We start from the raw sequence: 19,471 nt of genomic DNA, 5'->3' as shown, positions 1-19,471 counted from the left end.
CACCACTCCTATTCAGCATAGTGTTGGAAGTTCTGGCTAGGGCAATTAAGGCCAAGAAGAAAATCAGGGGTATTCAGTTAGGAAAAGAAGATCAAATTGTCCCTGTTTGCAGATGACATGATTGTATATTTAGAAAAGGCATTGTCTCAGCCCAAAATCTCCTTAAGCGATAAGCAACTTCAACAAAAGTCTCAGGATACAAAATTAATGTGCAAAAATCACAAGCATTCTTATACACCAATAACAGACAAACACAGAGCAAATCATGAATGAACTTCCATTCTGGTGGCCTCAAAGAGAATCAAATACCTAGGAATCCAACTTACAAAGGATGTAAAAGGACCTCTTCAAGGAGAACTACAAACCACTGCTCAGTGAAATAAAAGGGACACAAACAAATGGAAAGAACATATCACCATGCTCATGGATAGGAAGAATCCAATATCGTGAAAATGGCCATACTGCCCAAGGTGATACTATGAATTCAATGCCATCCCCATCAAGCTACCAATGAGTTTCTTCACAGAAATTGGAAAAACGCTTTAAAGTTCATATGGAACCAAAAAGAGCCCGCATCTCCAAGACAATCCCTAAGTCAAAGAACAAAGCTGGAGGCATCCACGCTACCTGACTTCAAACTATACTACAAGGCTACAGTAACCAAAAACAGCATGGTACTTTAATTTGCCAAAACAGAGATATAGACCAATGGAACAAGAACAGAGTCCTCCAGAAATAATACACACATCTACGACCATCTGATCTTTGACAAACCTGAGAAAAACAGAAATGGGAAAGGATTCCTATTTAATAAATGGTGCTGGGAAAATTGGCTAGCCATCGGTAGAAAGCTGAAACTGGATACTCGCCTTACTCATATACGAAAATTAATTCAAGATGGATTAGAGACTTAAATGTTAAGACCTAATACCGCAAAATCCTAGAAGAAAACCTAGGTAGTACCATTCAGGACATAGGCATGGGCAAAAGACTTCATGTCTAAAACATAAAAAGCAACGGCAGCAAAAGCTAAAATTGACAAATGGGATCTCATTAAACTAAGAAACTCTGCACAGCAAAAGAAACTACCATCAAGGTAGAGACAGACAACCACAGAATGGGAGAAATTTTGCAATCTACTCATCTGACAAAGGGCTAATATCCAGAACCTACAAAGAACTCCAACAAATTTACAAGAAAAAACAAACAACCCCATCAAAAGTGGGCAAAGGATATGAACAGACATTTCTCAAAGACATTCATACAGCCAACAGACATATGAAAAATGCTCATCATCTCACTGGCCATCAGAGAGAAATGCAAATCAAAACCACAATGAGATACCATCTCACACCAGTTAGGATGGCGATCATTAAAAGTCAGGAAACAACAGGTGCTGGAGAGGGATGTGGAGAAATAAGGTACTTTTACACACTGTTGGTGGGATTGTAAACTAGTTCAACCATTATGGAAACAGTATGGCGATTCCTCCAAAGGGATCTCTAGAACTAGATGTACCATATGACAGCCATCCCATTACTGGGGATATACCCAAGTTATAAATTATGCTGCTATAAAGACACATGCACCACGTATGTTTATTGCAGCACTATTCTAATAGCAAGACTTGGAATCAGCAAATGTCCATCAGTGACAGATTGGATTAAGAAAATGTGGCACATATACCATGGAGATACTATGCAGCCATAAAAAGGATGAGTTTAAGTCCTTTGTAGGGACATGGATGCAGCTGGAAACCATCATTCTTAGCAAACTATCACACAAGAACAGAAAACCAAACACCGCATGTTCTCACTCACCCAGGTGGGAACTGAACAACGAGATCACTTGGACTCAGGAAGGGGTATCCCACACACGGGGGCCTATCATGGGGAGGGAGGGGGAGGGATTGCATTGGGAGTTATACCTGATGTAAATGACGAGTTGATGGGTGCAGCAGACTAGCATGGCACAGGTATACATATGTAACAAACCTGCATGTTATGCACATGTACCCTACAACTTAAAGTATAATAATAATAAATAAATTAAAAAAAAATAATAATAATCTTGAAGCTAGAAGTTTACTCTATTAGGAGCTGGAAAATGCTGAAATGCTGAAGTATGTTGAAAAGCATTTTAAAATGCAACGAAGTCAATAAAGTAATATTCTCCTTAAAAATTGAATATTTTTACTGAGTGGCAAACAGAAAGAATAGCTAAGGTAGAAGAAAAAGGTAATAGGGAGAAGCAGAAACAAAAGACAGATAATTTCAGTAATATGAAAGAAAAAGACTAGAGAATAACCTCTCATTCCCTCTGTCTCTTCTTAACCAAAAAGCACTGAAAAATGTTCAAAGAAAATAAAAAGTGAAGGTATTTGCAGGTTTACCATTTTTAGGAAAAAATAAATTTATAAAAACTACAAAGAAAAGTTACTAACAAAGTGGCTTTATTTCTATATGATGACTTTCAGAGCCAATGACGTTATCAAAGAAGAGGAGTGAGCTTGAGATATAACTTAGAAAGATTTTTTTAAAAGAGAGGACTTGAAAACTAAGACCAAATACAGTTCAAGAAAAGAATCATAACCAATCTTCAAGACTGATGAACCATATCTGGGACTGACAGTTCAGTTTGAGTACAGCTGAAGTGAATCTCTTAAAACCTTTAATGAAATATGGAAATAGAAGAAAACTAAACTGACTACAATATTTTCCTCTTTTCAAAATACAAGGTACTAGAAGCTGCTAAGCACACTAAAAATACAGCACATTTCTCACAGATATTACCTTATAAAAACTGGTGAAAGTAATTAAAGACACACAAACAAGGATGTCTTAAAAGGAAAATGTGTTAGTCCATTTTCACGCTGCTGATAAAGACATACCTGAGACTGGGCAGCTTACAAAGGAAAGAGGTTTAATGGAGAACTGACAGTTCCACGTGGCTAGGGAAGCCTCACAATCGTGGCGGAAGGTAAGGAGGAGCAAGTCACATTTTATGTGAATGGCAGCAGGCAAATAAAGCTTGTGCAGGGAAACTCCCCTTTTTAAATTCACCAGATCTCATGAGACTTATTTGCTATCATGAGAACAGCATGGGAAAGACCTGCCCCCATAATTCAATTGCTCCTACTGGGTCCCTCCCACAACACGTGGGAATTCAAGATGAGATTTGGGTGGGGATACAGCCAAACCATAGCAGAAAGAAAATTCAAATCATGCCACAAAAAAGTTATTTTAATTACAACAATCATAAATTTTTATAAGATTCTGAAAGATTATATAAAAGACACATAATTATTAATAGACATGCCATAGTATCATGTGGTAAAATTCATTCCTATAAGAGAAATAATAAGGTAGTTTTCACCATAGTTATGATAAAGTATTATAGATGGGCAATATGCACTACTCTATTATAGTGTGACTTCAAAAGAATAATCACTTCGCTCCCTAAAAAACTTTGAAGAAAACCATTAATTCAAAGAGCATATATGCCTAGGAATAAGAGGAATATGAGGGAAAAGTCTCAAACAGACACATTCTCAAAAAACATAATCAATATCCTTCCTTTAAAAGTTACTGAAAGCATTCACTGTCTGCTGAAAAATAAATTACATTTAAGAAATCAAGAACAGACAGGCACAGTGGTGCACGCCTGGAGTGCATAATATGCCTGGAGTGTATATTAGCAAGGCTGAGGCAGGGCGATTGCTTGAACTCAGGAGTTCAAAATTCAACCAGGGCAAGATGGCAACACCCTGTCTGTTTAAAACCAAAAAGAAATCACAAACAATGAAATTGTTGGAGTTAATAACTAGAGAAAGCAGGCACAGAAACAGCAGCACTAAATTCTCATGAAAATATATCGATTTATCCTTGATTAATAATTAAATGATCTTGTGGGCTGAATTGTACCTACTCAAAATTCATGTTGAAGCTCTAACTCCCAGTATCTCAGAATCTGACTGTATTTGGAGATAGGACCTTTAAAGAGGTGATTAATTAAAAGAAGACCATTGGGGTGGGTCCTAATCCAATCTAACTAGTATACTTATAAGAAGAGGAAATTTGGACAGAGACACTAAGGATTGTGTACAAGGAGGAAAGATCAGTGAAGACATAGCAGGAAGGCAGCTATCTGCAAGATTAAGGAGCTAGGCTTCAGAAGAAACCAAACCTCCTCCTAACACCTTGATCTTGGACTTCTAGAATCCAAAACTGTGAGAAATTAATTCCTGTTGTTTAAGCCACCCAGTTTATGGTACACTTTGTTGTGGCAGCCCTAGCAGACTAATACAGATGAGTAAATATTTAAATTTTTTTAAAAACTTCTATAACAACCAATGAAATTACAAATAGGACAATATGAAAGCAATCAATGACAATGATGAAAAGCAATTCTAGGTGTTCATGGTAGAAACATAATTACCTTTTGGGAAAGCAATTAGACAGTAAGTCTTAGAAAAGTTGATACATTTTGACACAGTAATTAAACATCAAGAAATCTTTCAGAGTGAAATCCTGAATAAAAGAAAAGGCTTAATCAGTAAGAAGCAGTAATAATTGATAATAATTAATTTATTATAAGTTATTATTTAATTAGTGTTTGTTATTTGCGAGGCCATCTTCTAAATCTTCATAAAATCATTCCCATATTTTTTATTTTTAGTTATATTTAAAATTATAAAGCCCAAAGCAATTGCTGTTAACATTTTGCTACAGTTTCTTTAGAGTTTCTTTAATTCTTCTTTCTATGCCTTTTTATTTCTTATATGTAAAACAAAAACAAAAAGTATAACTGTATTTTTTTCACTTAATATGGATGAAGGCAGTCAAAAAGCATTATTCTAATATCAAATAACTGAAATTATAAAAGCAGCCAATAGAAAACTAGGGTTTTGCTTTATGTGCCAGATTTTATGAACATACCTAAAATGAGGTTAAGCTCTATTCTTCTGATTACCATAATCTCATACATATTTGGTTGCTTTTGTTTCTTTTTCACTTCAATTATAGTTGCACTAGAAGTAGGCTTAGTGCTGAATAAGTGTAAGACATAAAGCTATCTATTTCCTTCTTTCTTTTTTTTTTTTTTTTGAGACAGAGTCTCGCTTTGTCACCCAAGCTGCAGTGCAGAGGCGCGATCTCAGCTCACTGCAACCTCTGCCTCCCGGGTTCTAGCAATTCTCCTGCCTCAGCCTCCCAAGTAGCTGGGATTACAGGTGTGTGCCATCACACCCGGCTAATTTTTGTGTTTTTAGTAGAGACAGGGTTTCGTCATGTTGGCCAGGCTGGTCGATGTAAAGCTATTTCTTAATGGCAATCCTCAAATGTCTACAGATGTGTAGCCAAGGGTAACCACAAACAGGATTCAAGCAAAATAGGTAGAAGCAGTTTGAGAGTTTCAAACAGATGCCAAGAGACTTCTGATACATCAGAACCATCTGTAAGATTTTACGGAGTAAAATGTCTAGCTGATTGAGTTAACAAGGCTCACCTGCATTTCTGGAGCTACATGTAGATTGGACAGTACTATCAGGCTGTGAAGATTGAAATTCTTACGATGATTCACCTGGTTGTACTCTGTTACTGATAACGGTCATTTACACCAAGACAGAAAATCATCAAGTCTAGATTTTTCGATGTTTAATAAAAAAGATGTAAAAAGAGATATTTATAAAGTAATATTATGTATGAGAGAAAGTAGGGAAACATTCTTCTGAGCTAGTAAGAAAAAAAAGCAGCAATTTCAGATCTTGAAATACATTTTAGAGACTTGGCATTTATTATTTCTGGATATAAAAGTCAAAAAGGAATTAATTTCCTGATAAAAATGTATGGAGAGGGAGGACACATGACACTAATTAATTGGCAATAAATAAATAATTCCTTAACAACAGCATTAAGGACCTAGATGAGCTCAGACAGCCTAATTCGTTTTCACTACAGCAATAGTTTTCTCTGGCAATACTTAGCAATCTGGAGACTTTATCAATGAAAATACTCTGTGCTCTTTAAGTCCTGCTCTGTAAACTACACCTAGCATTCCTGCCTGTTTCAAAGCTCTTCCTTCACTGATGCAGGACGGTTTTATACATTGTTTTGGTATTTTAAAAAAAGGAAAAGAAAGAAATTTCTGAGTAAGTTCACTTCAGATACACTTATTTTATAATTTTATTTTTGTCAAAATAACAAGTGTACCTTCCAGCAGCTGCCTGGTTTAAATTTTCCAACTTTTTAATTAAGGTTTTGCTCTTGAACCATTTCATTCCCACAGTATACAGCGAATACACTGAACTGTCATTGCCTTAAAACTAACTGGAAAATACCTCAGTATTATTTCCTAAAGTTAACATATGAACGAAAAGTATCCACGAGAAGTTCCTACATATGTGCAACAGAAAACATGCACAAAAATGTTCACAGCAGCACTTTTACAGTGCCAAAAGCATGGAAACAACCCCAACAATCTCTCTGTGGGAGAGTGGATTAAAAACTGTGATACACTCAAACTCTAAAATATTATAAAGCAGTCAAAATAAGTGAATTACCACAACCCACAACAATATGAATGCAATGTAAAATTAGTGGGAAAAATAGAAAAATGCCTTTTTATAAAGATGAAATAACCAATGATTTTTAGAAATACATATAAGAAACCTGTATAAGAGAAAAAACAGGAATGATGAACTTGGGGCTGAATATCATGATAGCCACAAACCGAAGGAGTCAAGGAAATGATTGCCAAGGTTCTAGCTCTTGCTTGATAGGGTAGTTTCATGGATGTTTATTACATTATGAAATAATTAACAGGTTCCCGAGTAGCTAGTATTAGGTTTGTCTTCTGTTTATAAACAACTGTAAAACTGGGCAGAATATGAAACAATCACTTTAATGTGTTGGACAAGACAGAACATAAGGCTAAGATTCTTAAGAAAGCGGTAAGCTTCACATTAGCTTTCCACCTGGAAACAATCTTCCAACTGTAGTATTAGGAACTGGAGTCCAAGCAGAAAGTATTGGTTTCACAGAGCATAAGAAGCACAGTCTGGTGTTAAAAATAGAGATTAAAATTCAGGCTTGTTAAGACAGCTAGAATTTTGTTTTTGTTTTTGTTTTGCTCTACACATTCATAGAAACTTCTTTAGTAATGAACTGTAGAAATAATCCCTGAAAGTATGGTCTTGGCAGCCAGAATTTTTGATGCAAAGTACTAGGACAAAAGAGAGCTAAGTGAAAAAGCTCCAGAAATAGGAATAGAAGTTTTGCTCTTGTTCCTGCCCAGACTCTAAGCAGTACATATGCAGGCTATCTGGAGCCTGGCAGACTGCACCTGCTGAGGGCTGAAAGTTGAAGAGAAATTTCAGAAGTCACACCCTACTATAAAACACTCTGATCAAGCAAGCTTGGAGAGATATTTGTGAAAAATTCCGGGGCATTCAGTTGAGGCCTCACAAAGGCCACGCATTAAGAGTAAAAAAACCATACCCTAGAAGTAAGGGCTGTGCCCTATGACAAAGAAAAAAAAAAAAAAAGAGGACTCTCCAAATAAAGCCTAAAACCAAACTTTGACAAGATTAAGGTGATCCTCCTTAATTTAACTGCCTGACACAATCAAAATTAGCATCCTCAAGATGAAAACATAACATAAAAATTCTATAATACATCATTTAGGTGTTTACCCTACAAGACTATGTTACAAGACATCCAAGGAAGCAAGAAAATTAATCTATAACCATGAGAACACAGAGTCAATAGAAGCATTAGAAACAGTCCTACAGATGACCAGAATATTGCAACTAGCAGAGAGAAGCTTTAAAATAACACAATGAATATGTAAAAGGATTTCGTGGAAAAGTGGATAAAGTAGGAAAACAGATGGGGAATTTCAGCAGATTAATAGGAACTTTAAAAAATGAGAATTCTAGAAGCGAAACATGCAATAATAAAAGTGTAGAATACACTGCACATGATTAACAGTAGAATGAAATAAAATCAAAGGTAACCTACACCTTCCGCCTATCCAAAATATATGTAACTTTTGAGAAGTAATAGAATGGTGGACACTCTGACATTATTATATAATAGAGTGAGAGATGTTGAGATTGACATCTGTGTTCTCACAAATCACATGATGAAAACAAAAGCTACCTAATAGTTTAGTCTTGTTGAAACCAATATAGATAATAAATTATGCTAAGAGGCAGGAAATATTACTTTAAAATTGAGACTATTTTCTTTGGCTTCTCCTTTTGCTATAATGCTGTAGGGTCATGTGCCTCAGGAAAACAGCTGTATTAATTCTAAATCACAATTTCTAATGACTTTTGCTTACATGTAGTTTAAACCTTGCTAGCAGAAAAGGAAGTGAGAAGGATTTCAAGCAGGTGAAGGATCTGATATGCTATTGCTGGCTTTGAAAATAGAGGGAACAAGGCCTGGCACAGTGGCTTATGCCTGTAATGTCAGCACTCTGGAAGGTGGAGGTGGGTGGATCTCTTGAGCTCAGCAGTTTGAGACCAGCCTGGGCAACATGGTGAAACCCCATTTCTACAAAAAATCTCACTCCGTATGTAATCATATCCCTGATCTAATATATTAAGAACCAGTGATCAAATCCTGACAAAATAAAGTCAGATCCGCCTAATCGTCAGAATCTCCTCTCCCTACCTCCAACCTAATAGATCATCGGGAAGAGAACTCTCCTACCATCGCTAAAAAGCGCGTGAAGGCGAAAAGAAAGAAGGAAAAAGATCTAAGAAAGAAAGAAAAGAAAAGAAAAAGAAGAAGAAAGAAAGAAGAAAGAAGAAGAAAGAAAGAAAAGAAAAAGAAAGAAGAGAAAAGAAAAGAAAAGAAAGAAAAGAAAAGAAAGAAAAAGAAAAAGAAAAAGAAAAGAAAAAGAAAGGAGGAAAAGAAAAGAAAAGAAAATGCGGGGCACTATGAGGCAAGTAATGTTAAGAATCCTCTAGAAGCTGAGAGCTGTCCCCAGCTAAAAGCCAGTAAGGAAACAGTTACATCAGCACATAACTGTGAAGAACTGGGTTCTGGCAGCAATCTGAATTGTTTGGAAGTACAATTCAGATAAGTGCCAATGCTAGTCCACACCTTGATTTCAACCTTGTGAGACACTAAGCAGGGAACTCAAACAAGCCCACCTGGACTTCTGACCTACAGAACTGCAAGACAGTAAACAGGTGGAGTGTTTTAAACCACCAAGCTATGGTTATTTATTAGACAACATTAGACAACTAACATATAGTGCATTTGCATTAAGTGTTTTATAAAGTAATGAATCTTCTTTGAATTAACCGTCATAAAAAACTATGTAGAGAAAATTAAAAGATTCGTGCGTTCATGAAGGTGAACAATTCCATATAATCTGTGCACTGTACAATCAAACCGTGGTACCACTTTTCATCGAAACTGCTCATCTATACATTTGTTGCAACGCCAACACTAAAAAATACAAATAAGAATGTCCTTAGTTGTGTGTGTTTCATGGGAAATATGGTAATATTTTTTAAAGCACACATTTCTCTATGTGTATTTTCATCATCAGATTTACATTTTGTGCAAATAGTTTTTATAACAAGCTGTTCAACTTCTCTAGAAAAGGTAGTGTGTCCTATTTTTATGTTCATCATGTTTTGTTCTAAAATTAAGATATAACTCAGAAAGACCCAAAAAATTATTGTAGAGAAACTTATTGCAAAAAATACATTGTGTGGCATAGGAAATTTTATTTATTTATTTATTTAAAGATGGGGTCTCAGTCTGCCACTTAAGCTAAAGTGCAGTGGTGCAATCATGTCATGGCTCACTGCAGCGTTCAATTCCTAGGCTCAATGATCCTCCTGCATCAGCCTCCCAAGTAGCTGGGATGACAGGTGCACACCACCATGACTGGCTATTTTTTTTCTTTCTTTCCTTGTTTTTGTAAAGAGGGGGATCTCACAATATTGCCCAGGCTGGTCTCAAACTCCTAGCCTCAAGGATCCTGCTGCCTGGGTCTCCCAAAGGGGTGGGATTACAAACACCACGCCCAGCTGGAAAACATATTAATTTAAAAGATCAGCCACAATTTTAAATAATTATCATAAAATTCTTCAGCACACACTTTCCATTTCTTATACTGTGATGGACACCAGTTGAAGATCAATTGATCAATTAATTTCGTCTTTAACCTACTCATTCTCACTACAACCCTAAATCAAATTTCCTTTAAAAATTCCCTGTGAAAATTGTCTTTGTAATGGATGCCTACCCAGTTAGAAGGTAATGAAAAAGTACGATAGATTTTTGTCTCTTCATTTTATCTTATCAGAAGTTTTCTTTTAAAATTAGATCAGTCACATCGATCTTGCATTTTCTGTGAAGAAAGCCTTTGCATATCTTGCTCATGTTTTGTCATTAGTAACAGTCACTAGAATCTAGATGAAGTAAAGTAGTAAAGAAAGAATATTTAAACGTTATATATTCTTAGTATACTCTGATAATATAGTGATTATTTAATTAGGACATACAGTTCCAAATCAGCCACTGAACAACAGGCTAACCAATGATATTTAGAAAAGCGCAACAAATTATAAAGAATGAAGCTGAGGATTACAGAAGAAGCTACATATATAATTCCCACCAGCAAGTATAGGATCAATACAACTTAAAATATAAAAGAACAGATTCCTTTTTTTGATAATGGCCAATCAGCTTTGCTCAAGCTAACCTTGCCAGAGATGGTAAGTAAAAATCCTGGACAAAGTATGAACACACAACTATTTGAGGCCCTCAATAACAAAAAGACAAAAAATACTGGAGAGCAATTGATTCTTGGAGGAAGATGACACCAAGTGAATTTCTCATTTTTATGATTTTAACCAAATTCAATCAATACCTGGAGGCTAAATATATGTTAGAAAACTCAGTGTTGGCCAGGCACGGTGGCTCATGCCTGTAATCCTGGCACTTTGGGAGGTTGGGTCAGGCAGATCACAAGGTCCGGAGTTCAAGACCAGCCCAGCCAACACAGTGAAACCCTGTCTCTACTAAAAATACAAAAAATTAGCTGGGCATGGTGGCACGTGCCTGTAGTCCCAGCTACTCGGGAGGCTGAGGCAGGAGACTCTCTTGAACCCGGGAGGTGGAGGTTGCAGTGAGCCAAGATCGTGCCACTGCACTCCAGCTTGGGCAACAGAGTAAGACTCCGTCTCCAAAAAAAAAGGAAAAAGAAAACTCAGTCTTGGCCAGATGCAGTGGCTCATGCTGTAATCTCAGCACTCTGGGAAGCCGAGGTGGGCAGATCGCTTGAGTCTAGGAGTTCAAGACCTGCCTGGACGACACGGCGAGAACCTGTCTCTACAGAAAATACAAAAATTAGCTGGGCAGGATGGCGCATGCCAATAGTCCCAGCTACTCAGGAGGTTAAGGTGAGAGGATTGCTTGAGCCTGGAGCAGGAAGTGGCAGTAAGCCGAGACAGTGCCACTGCACTCCAGTCTGAGCCTACTGACTTGAAAAACCTGAGGAAGGAGTTCGAGCAAAAACAGACTGGAAAGTGAGGGAGATATGACAAAAAGAAAGTTAAAGAAATAAAAAATAAAATTATGTGTATAAAAAACACTGCCAAAATCTCATGCATACACAAGAAGACTTCAAGGAGCTCTGCTGAGCATAGTGGTATGCCCCCTACAATCCCAGTACTTTGGGAGGCTGTGGCAGGGGGATTCCTTCAACCCAGGAGTTTGAAGCTGCAGTGAGCAATAATTGTGCCACAGCACTCCAGCCTAGGTGACAGAATGAGACCCCCATTTCTTAAAAAAAGAAAAAAGAAAAGATTTTTAATTTACAAAAAATAGAAGCTCAGATAAAATTAAAACAATTAAATTACATTTTAAGCTACTGTCATCTCAAGGGAAACAGAGTTAATAGCTAAAGCTCAAACTAACTTCTTTTTAAAATAATCAATGCTGTCTCTACAAAAAATTTAAAAAAAAAATTGGTGCATGTCTGTAGTTCCAGTTACTCAGGAAGCTGAGTATATAACAGAAGATAAAGATAAATTTTTGAAAGAAACCAAAGAAAGCAAATTAAATACAGAAAGACTATCAAGTGCCAATGACTTGTCATCATGAACCACTTACTCCTCATCAAAAATTTATGAAGGCCAGTTTAAACTACAGAAACATAAATTTAAAAATAAACAAAAAAGACTGTCAACAATAGAATTCTATTTCCACCAAAAATATTCACAAAGAATGAAGACTAAGTAAAGATTTTCTCAGGTAAAAGCAAATGGAGATGTGAATATCTGCATTTCAAGTAATACTAAAGGGTGTTCTCCAGGCTGAAGAAAAAGTCTATCAGATGGAAATCTGCATCTTCAGAAAAGAAACTTAAAATGAGGAATATGTGAATAAATGTAAAAGACTACTCATTTCTCTTGATTTGTTTAAAATATGTAAGACTGTTTAAAGCATTTCACATAAAATGGCACAATATAAACACTAAATAGATTGTGAATGATTGTAAATAGATTGTGAAAGTGCAACCAATAAGAACTAATGGTAAAGAATATATGTAGCTAATAAGCAAATAGGTAAATAAAAAATTGCAGCCATAAAAAAAGAATGAGATCATGTCTATTGCAGGGACATGGATAAGCTGGAAGCTAATATCCTTAGCAAATTAATACAGGAACAGAAAACCAAATACTACATGTTCTCACTTAAAAGTGGGAGCTAAACGATGTGAACACATGGACACACAGAGGAGAACAACATGCACTGGGGCCTTTTGGAGGTTGGAGGGTGGAGGGTGGGAGGAGGGAGAGGATCAGAAAAAATAACTGATGGGTACTAGGCTTAACACCCAGGTGATGAAATAATCTGTACAACAAACTCCCATGACACAAGTTTACCTCTGTAACAAATCTGCACATGCACCCCTGAACTTAAAATAAAAGTTTAAAAAAATGAGTTCCACAACGTATTCATATAATTCAAAAACATGGCAGGAAGAAGCAAAAATAAAAGTGGAACAAAATCCATAAAACAAATACCTAAATTCAAATATATCAATAATTATATTAAATGTTAATGAACTAAATACTCTATGTAAAAGGCAAAAATTGTCAAAGTGGATGAAAAAAGTAAGAGTCAATTATGCTCTTAAAGTGATAAAAGATACATTTTATATTAAAGCCACAGATACACTGACAGTAAATGACTAGAAAAACACACACTAGAGAAACAGTATGCATACATGGTTATATTAATATCAAATAAGATGTTTTTGTTTTTGGAACAAGAGCATTTTTCACTAGTGAGACAAAAAAAGGAAAAGACATAGGGTGCTGAGCTATCCTAGTGATCTCCCTGACCACCTTCAACTAAGGGTTAGACCCATGAGACAAAAACAGGACTCTGAGGCTTTTTGTGAGTACATAGATCCAGCTGAGGCTGAAACTAGTACTATCAGTTTTGTTTTGTTTTGTTTTCAGTTACGTGAACTGATAAATACTCTTTTTCCTTAAGCCATTTTTAGTTGGGTTTTCCATTTCAGCGAAAGAATAATCACTGGTCAGGACTCTACCTGAGCCTCACTTTCCTTAATGGTATAACGAAACTTGTGAGTTAATACTATTAACTACCAAAGACAAGCTTACAAAAATTAGATTTCATATCATTATGAAAGCAAAAAGCAAAGGAAGCAAAGCAAGGTGTGAAAATTCTCTGGAGCTCCTCTGTGTTCAGAGTAGGCCAATTGGCTGAGGTCAGTGCTCAGTGAAGCCTAGGATCTGGCTTGGACTATTCAGAGTTACACAATTAGAAAGGACCACTGACCTTGAGTCACTCTGAGACTGGTTTTTCTCCAATGAGTGTTCCCTGACACTATGTGTTATTAGCCACGCAGAAGGAAAAGAAAAGCCCTCTTGCAGGTCAAAGATGAGGCTTCTCACCGCTTTTCTCTCTACTTTGATATGTGTCTTTTAAAAAAATCATTGACTATTCATATTTGGAAGGGGGAGTAAATGCTGTAAACTAAGAATAAACATAGAACAAGTACAAAAAAACATTAATATTAATAAGACTTATACACAAACAGTAATACCAAGGAAACGAGAAACATTTCACAAAGCCTTTCCTATAATGTCAATTAATCAAGAAAACATAGGCCAGGCATGGTGGCTGATGCCTGTAATCCCAGTACTTTGGGAGGCCAAGGCAGGAGGATCACTTGAGCTCAGGAGTTCGAGACCAGACTGGGAAACACAGTGAGACCTCATCTCTATAAAAAATAAACAAAATTAGCCAGGTGTGATGGCTTGCACCTGTAGGCCCAGCTACTCAGAAGGCTGAGGTGGGAGGATTGCTTGAGCATGGGAAGATGAGGCTGCGGTGAGTCAAGGTTGTACCACTGCACTGCAGCCTGAGCAACAGATCAAGACCCTGTCTCAAGAAAAAAAAAAAAGAAAAGAAAACATAAATATCACAAATGTGTAGATATCCAGTAACAGAGCTTTAAGGCACATAGAGCAAAAGCTGACAGAATTAAACAGACAATCATAGTTAAAATTTTTTAACACATTTCTCTCAGCAATTGAGAGAAAAAATAGGATAAAAAGTCATTGAGACATAAGATCTGAACAACACTATTAAACATCATGACATAATTGATATTTATAGATCACAACATCCAGCAAGTACAGAATACACATTCCTTTCAAATACATGTGGAATGTTCAAGATAGTCCTCACAGTGGGCAGTAGAACCAATACCAATAATCTTAAACTGATTGAGATTATACAGGTATGTTCTCTCTTTAGAATAAAATGTCATCATAAAAAATAGTAAGATATTTCTCTCACCAGAATAAAATATTATCATAAAAAATAATAAGATATTTTTAAATTAAATCTTTAGAAATGACCACACTTTAAAATAATTCATGAATCAGAAGAAATCATACAGTTCCACCTTCCGAAGCTTTAAAAAGAAGAGGAAATTAAATCCATAATAAGTAGAAGAAAAGGAGTAATTAAGGCAGGAACAGTAATCATTGAAATGGTAGATAAACAAGAGAGAAAAGTAACAAAATCAAAAAAAAAAAAAAAAAAAAGATGATACACTCCTAGGTAAACTGATAGGCAAATGAGAGAAAGATCACACATCACAAAATAACAGTATCAGAATAAAATAAGGGTCATCACTATCAGATCCATAGATATTAACAAGATATAAAGAAATATGAAATTATAACAACAAATTAGTCAACTTAAATAAAAATAAAAATTTACTGAAAAACATAACTGACCATATTGAGAAAGATTGAACAGAAAACCTCATCAATCCTATCTTAAAGAAATTGAATTCTTTTTAAAATTTTTAGTATTTTTGTCATCATATTGTTATCATCTTTTTCTTTCCAACTTTAATTTTCAGTTTGGGGGTACATGTGCAGGTTTTTTACATGAGTAAACTTGGGGATCTGGTATATAGACTATTTCATTACCCATGTAATGAGCATAGTACCTGATAGGTAGTTTTTCCATGCTCATTCTCCTCCTATCCTCCATCCACAAGTAGACCCCAGTGTCTACTCTTCCCTTCTTTGTGTCCATGTGTATTCAAGCTTAGCTCCGATTCATAAGTGAGAACATGCAGTATTTGGTTTTGTGTTCCCACATTAAATTGGTTAGGATAATGGCCTCCAACTCGATCTATGTTGCTGCAAAGGACATAATCTCATGCTTTTTATGGTTGTATAATATTCCATGATGTATACGTATATTTTCTTCATCGAGTCTATTATTGATGGACATCTGAATTGATTCTGTGCTTTTTCTATTGCGAATAGTGCTGCAATTAACATATGCATGCATGTGCCTTTATGGTAGAACAATTATATTCCTTTGGGTATATACCCAGTAATGGGATTGCTGAGTTGAGAAATCTCCAAACTGCTTTCTACAGTGACTCAACAAATTTATGTTCCCAACAACAGTGTATAAACATTCACTTTTCTCCACAACCTTGCCAGCATCTGTTATTTTGACTTTTTAATAACAGCCATTCTGACTGGTGTAGATGGTATCTCATGCTGGTTTCTGATTTGCATTTCTCTAATGATTAGAGCTGTTTAACATTTTTTAAACTATCAACAGTATTTTGCACAAAATTAGCCAAAACAAAACAAAACAAAAAAAAAAAAACCACGATTCTTACATTCACATAGAACCAAAAAAGAGCCCAAATAGCCAAAGCAATCCTTAGCAAAAAGAACAAAGCTAGAGGCATCATCACACTATCCAACTTCAAACTATACTACAAGACTACATTAAACCAAACAACATGGTACTGGTACAAAAACAAATATAAAGTCCAACAGAACAGATTACAGAACCCACAGATAAAGCCACACAACTACAACCATCTGATCTTCAACAAAGTTGACAAAAAAAGCAATGGGGAAAGGGGACTCCGTATTCAATAAATAGTGCTGATATAACTGGCTAGCCATATGCAGAAGATAGAATCTGGACCCCTTCCTTTCACCACCTACAAAAATCAACTTAACACAGATTAAAGACATAAATGTAAAACCCAAAACTTAAAAACAAACAAACAAACAAACAAACAAAAAAACAGAAAATACCATTCTGGACTAGGACCTGGCAAAAATTTCATGACATAAAGGCTCCAAAAGCAATTGCAACTGAACCAAAAATTGACAAGTGGGAACTAATTAAACTAGAGAGCCTCTGCACAGCAAAAGAAATTATCAACAGACACCTACAGAATGGGAGAAAATATTTGTAAACTATGCATTTGACAAAGGTCTAATATCCAGAATCTATAAGGAACTTAAACAAATTAACATGCAAATACCCAAAACTCCATTAAAACATAGGCAAAGCACATGAGCAGACACATCTCAAAAGAAGACATACATGCAGCCAAAAAAATTGAATACTTTATCAAAATTTTCACATACAGAAAACTTTATGTCCAGATGGTTTTGCTGGTGAATTCTATCAAATATTTAAGGAATAAATAACACCAATCTTGATACCAACTGTTCATCCAGTAGAGAAAAAGCAAATGCCAAACTCATTTCATGAGATCAAAATAACCCCAATGCCCAAACCTGTCATGGACATTTCAACTTAAGAAAACTAAAATCTCTCATGAACATAGATGCAAAAAAAACCTATGAAAATCACAGAAAATCTACACCAGCAATATATAACATGGAAAATATCCCATGAGGTGGTATTTAACCCAGAAATGCAAAGTTGGTTTAATATTCAAAAACTAAACTTATACAATTAGCATTATTATGGAATCAGGAATAAGAATTATATAATAATTTCAGTTACTGAAGACAAAGCACTTCACAAAATGCACACCCTTTTTTTTTTTTTTTTTTTTTTTTTTGAGATGGAGTCTCACTCTGTCACCCAGGCTGGAGTGCAGTGGCACGATTCTTAAAAATTCTTTTTAAGAATTTAAGTAGCACGATCTCGGCTCACTGCAACCTCCGCCTCCTGGGTTCAAGTGATTCTCCTGCCTCAGTCTCCTGAGTAGCTGGGATTACAGGCACTCACCACCATGCCCGGCTAATTTTTGTATTTTTAGTAGAGACGGGGTTTCACCATGTTGGTCAGGCTGGACTCGAATTCCTGACCTCTTGATCTGCCTGCCTCAGCCTCTCAAAGTGTTGGGATCACAGGCGTGAGTCACCGCGCCTGGCCCATTTGTGACTTTTTTTAAAAAACTATTATTTAACAAAGAGACTCTCACAACTTCTGTTTGACATTATACTGTTGGTTCTATGCATTATAATAAGGCAATAAAAAGAAATAAAAAGCATAAATACTGGAAAAGAAATAAAACTGTCTCTGCAAATGACATGATTGTTTACAAGGAATAGCATAACAAATCTACAAAGCAACTATTAGAACTAGTAAGTGAATTTGAAAAAGTTAAAAGATAAAAGGTTAATATTAAAAATAAGTTAGATTTTAATATACTAGCATCAAACAACCGGATATTGAAATTTTAAAAAGAATTCCATTTATAATGAGATAAAAAACTTAAAATATGGAAACTATCACAAAGTCATACAAGATCTCTACTCTAAAAACTATGAAACATTGTTTGGATAAATTTAAGGAGACCTAAATAAATGAAGAGATACAACACTGGAAGACTCAATGTTAAGATGTTATTTCTCTCCAAATCAATCTACAAAAATACATTGCAATCCGAGATTTAATCCCAGCAAACTTCTCAAATCAAAATTAACAAAGTGATTATAAAAAATATATGAGGCTGGGCATAGTGGCTCATGCCTGTAATCCCAGTGCTTCGGGAAGCCACGGCAGAAGTATAGCAGATAGCCTGAAGCCAGGAGTTCCAGAATATCCTGGGCAATATAGCAAGACAAAAAAAAAAAGTTTTGTCTCTACAAAACTCTACAAAAATAGTTCTAGCTCCTGGGAGGCTGAGGAAGAAGGATCACTTGAGTCCAGGAGTTGGAGGCTGCAGTGAGCTATGATCACACCACTGGGTGACAGAGACCTTATCTCAAATATATATATATTTGAAATATATATATGCAGAAGACCTGGACTATCTAACCTATTGGACAAAAAGAACAAAGGTGGAGGATTAACACTGCCTGACATCAAGATTACAAAAAGTAAGACTGGCGTATTGCACAGATCAGAAATAGAACCATGCTTATACAACTATTCAATTTTCTACAAATGTGACAAATCCATCCAATGAGGAATAGAAACCTTTAAGCCTTTTCAGCAAATGGTAATGAAATAACTGGATATCCATCCAGAAAAAATATTAATCTTGACCCCTACCTCACACTATATGCACAAAAATTAATTTATGATGGATCATATATGTTAACCAAAAAGCTAAAACTCAAGCTTCTGGAAGATATAGAGAAAGATAGTTTCCTGACTTAGGGGTTAACAAGAATTTTTAGAGAGCAAACAGAAAATAAAAACCACAATGGAAGACAATTACTAAATCACATTTTATCGGAACTAAAACTTCTGCTCATCAAAAGGCATTGTTAAGAAAATAAACAGGCAAACCACAGAATGGGAGAAAACATACATTATATATATATATATTCACTTACTAGTGAATTTAATAAAAACACAGCCTAATTTTTAAAATATTGGACACTTTACAAAGGAGGATACACAAATAGCCAACAACAGTATGAAAAAGTTCTTGGAGTTGTTAGTCATGAGGCAAATATAATAAAATTATCATAAGAAGATGCCACTATAAACTCACCAGAATGATAAAAATTAAAAACCTATATCACCAAATGTTGAAAAGCATATGGCATCACCAAAATCTTCAATCATTGTTGGTGGGAGTCTAAAACTTCTTTCAATAAAGAAAATACTTAAAAACTGTAGATAAGTACCATTTA

At 35.6% G+C, this 19,471-nt stretch overlaps 1 protein-coding gene and 1 pseudogene across 41 annotated transcripts in view; both read right to left on the bottom strand.

Moving 5' to 3' along the window:
- RIMS2 (regulating synaptic membrane exocytosis 2) overlaps positions 1 to 19,471 on the bottom strand; it is a 507,129-nt gene that overhangs the window by 431,640 nt on the left and 56,018 nt on the right. The window lies entirely within an intron of this gene.
- LOC116268796 lies at positions 7,097 to 7,194 on the bottom strand (annotated as a pseudogene).

This window comes from Papio anubis, chromosome 8, assembly GCF_008728515.1.
Source record: "Papio anubis isolate 15944 chromosome 8, Panubis1.0, whole genome shotgun sequence".
Taxonomy (NCBI): Eukaryota; Metazoa; Chordata; class Mammalia; order Primates; family Cercopithecidae; genus Papio; species Papio anubis.
The sequence above is the reverse complement of the archived record's forward strand: the minus strand, read 5'-3'. Positions and strand labels throughout refer to the sequence as shown.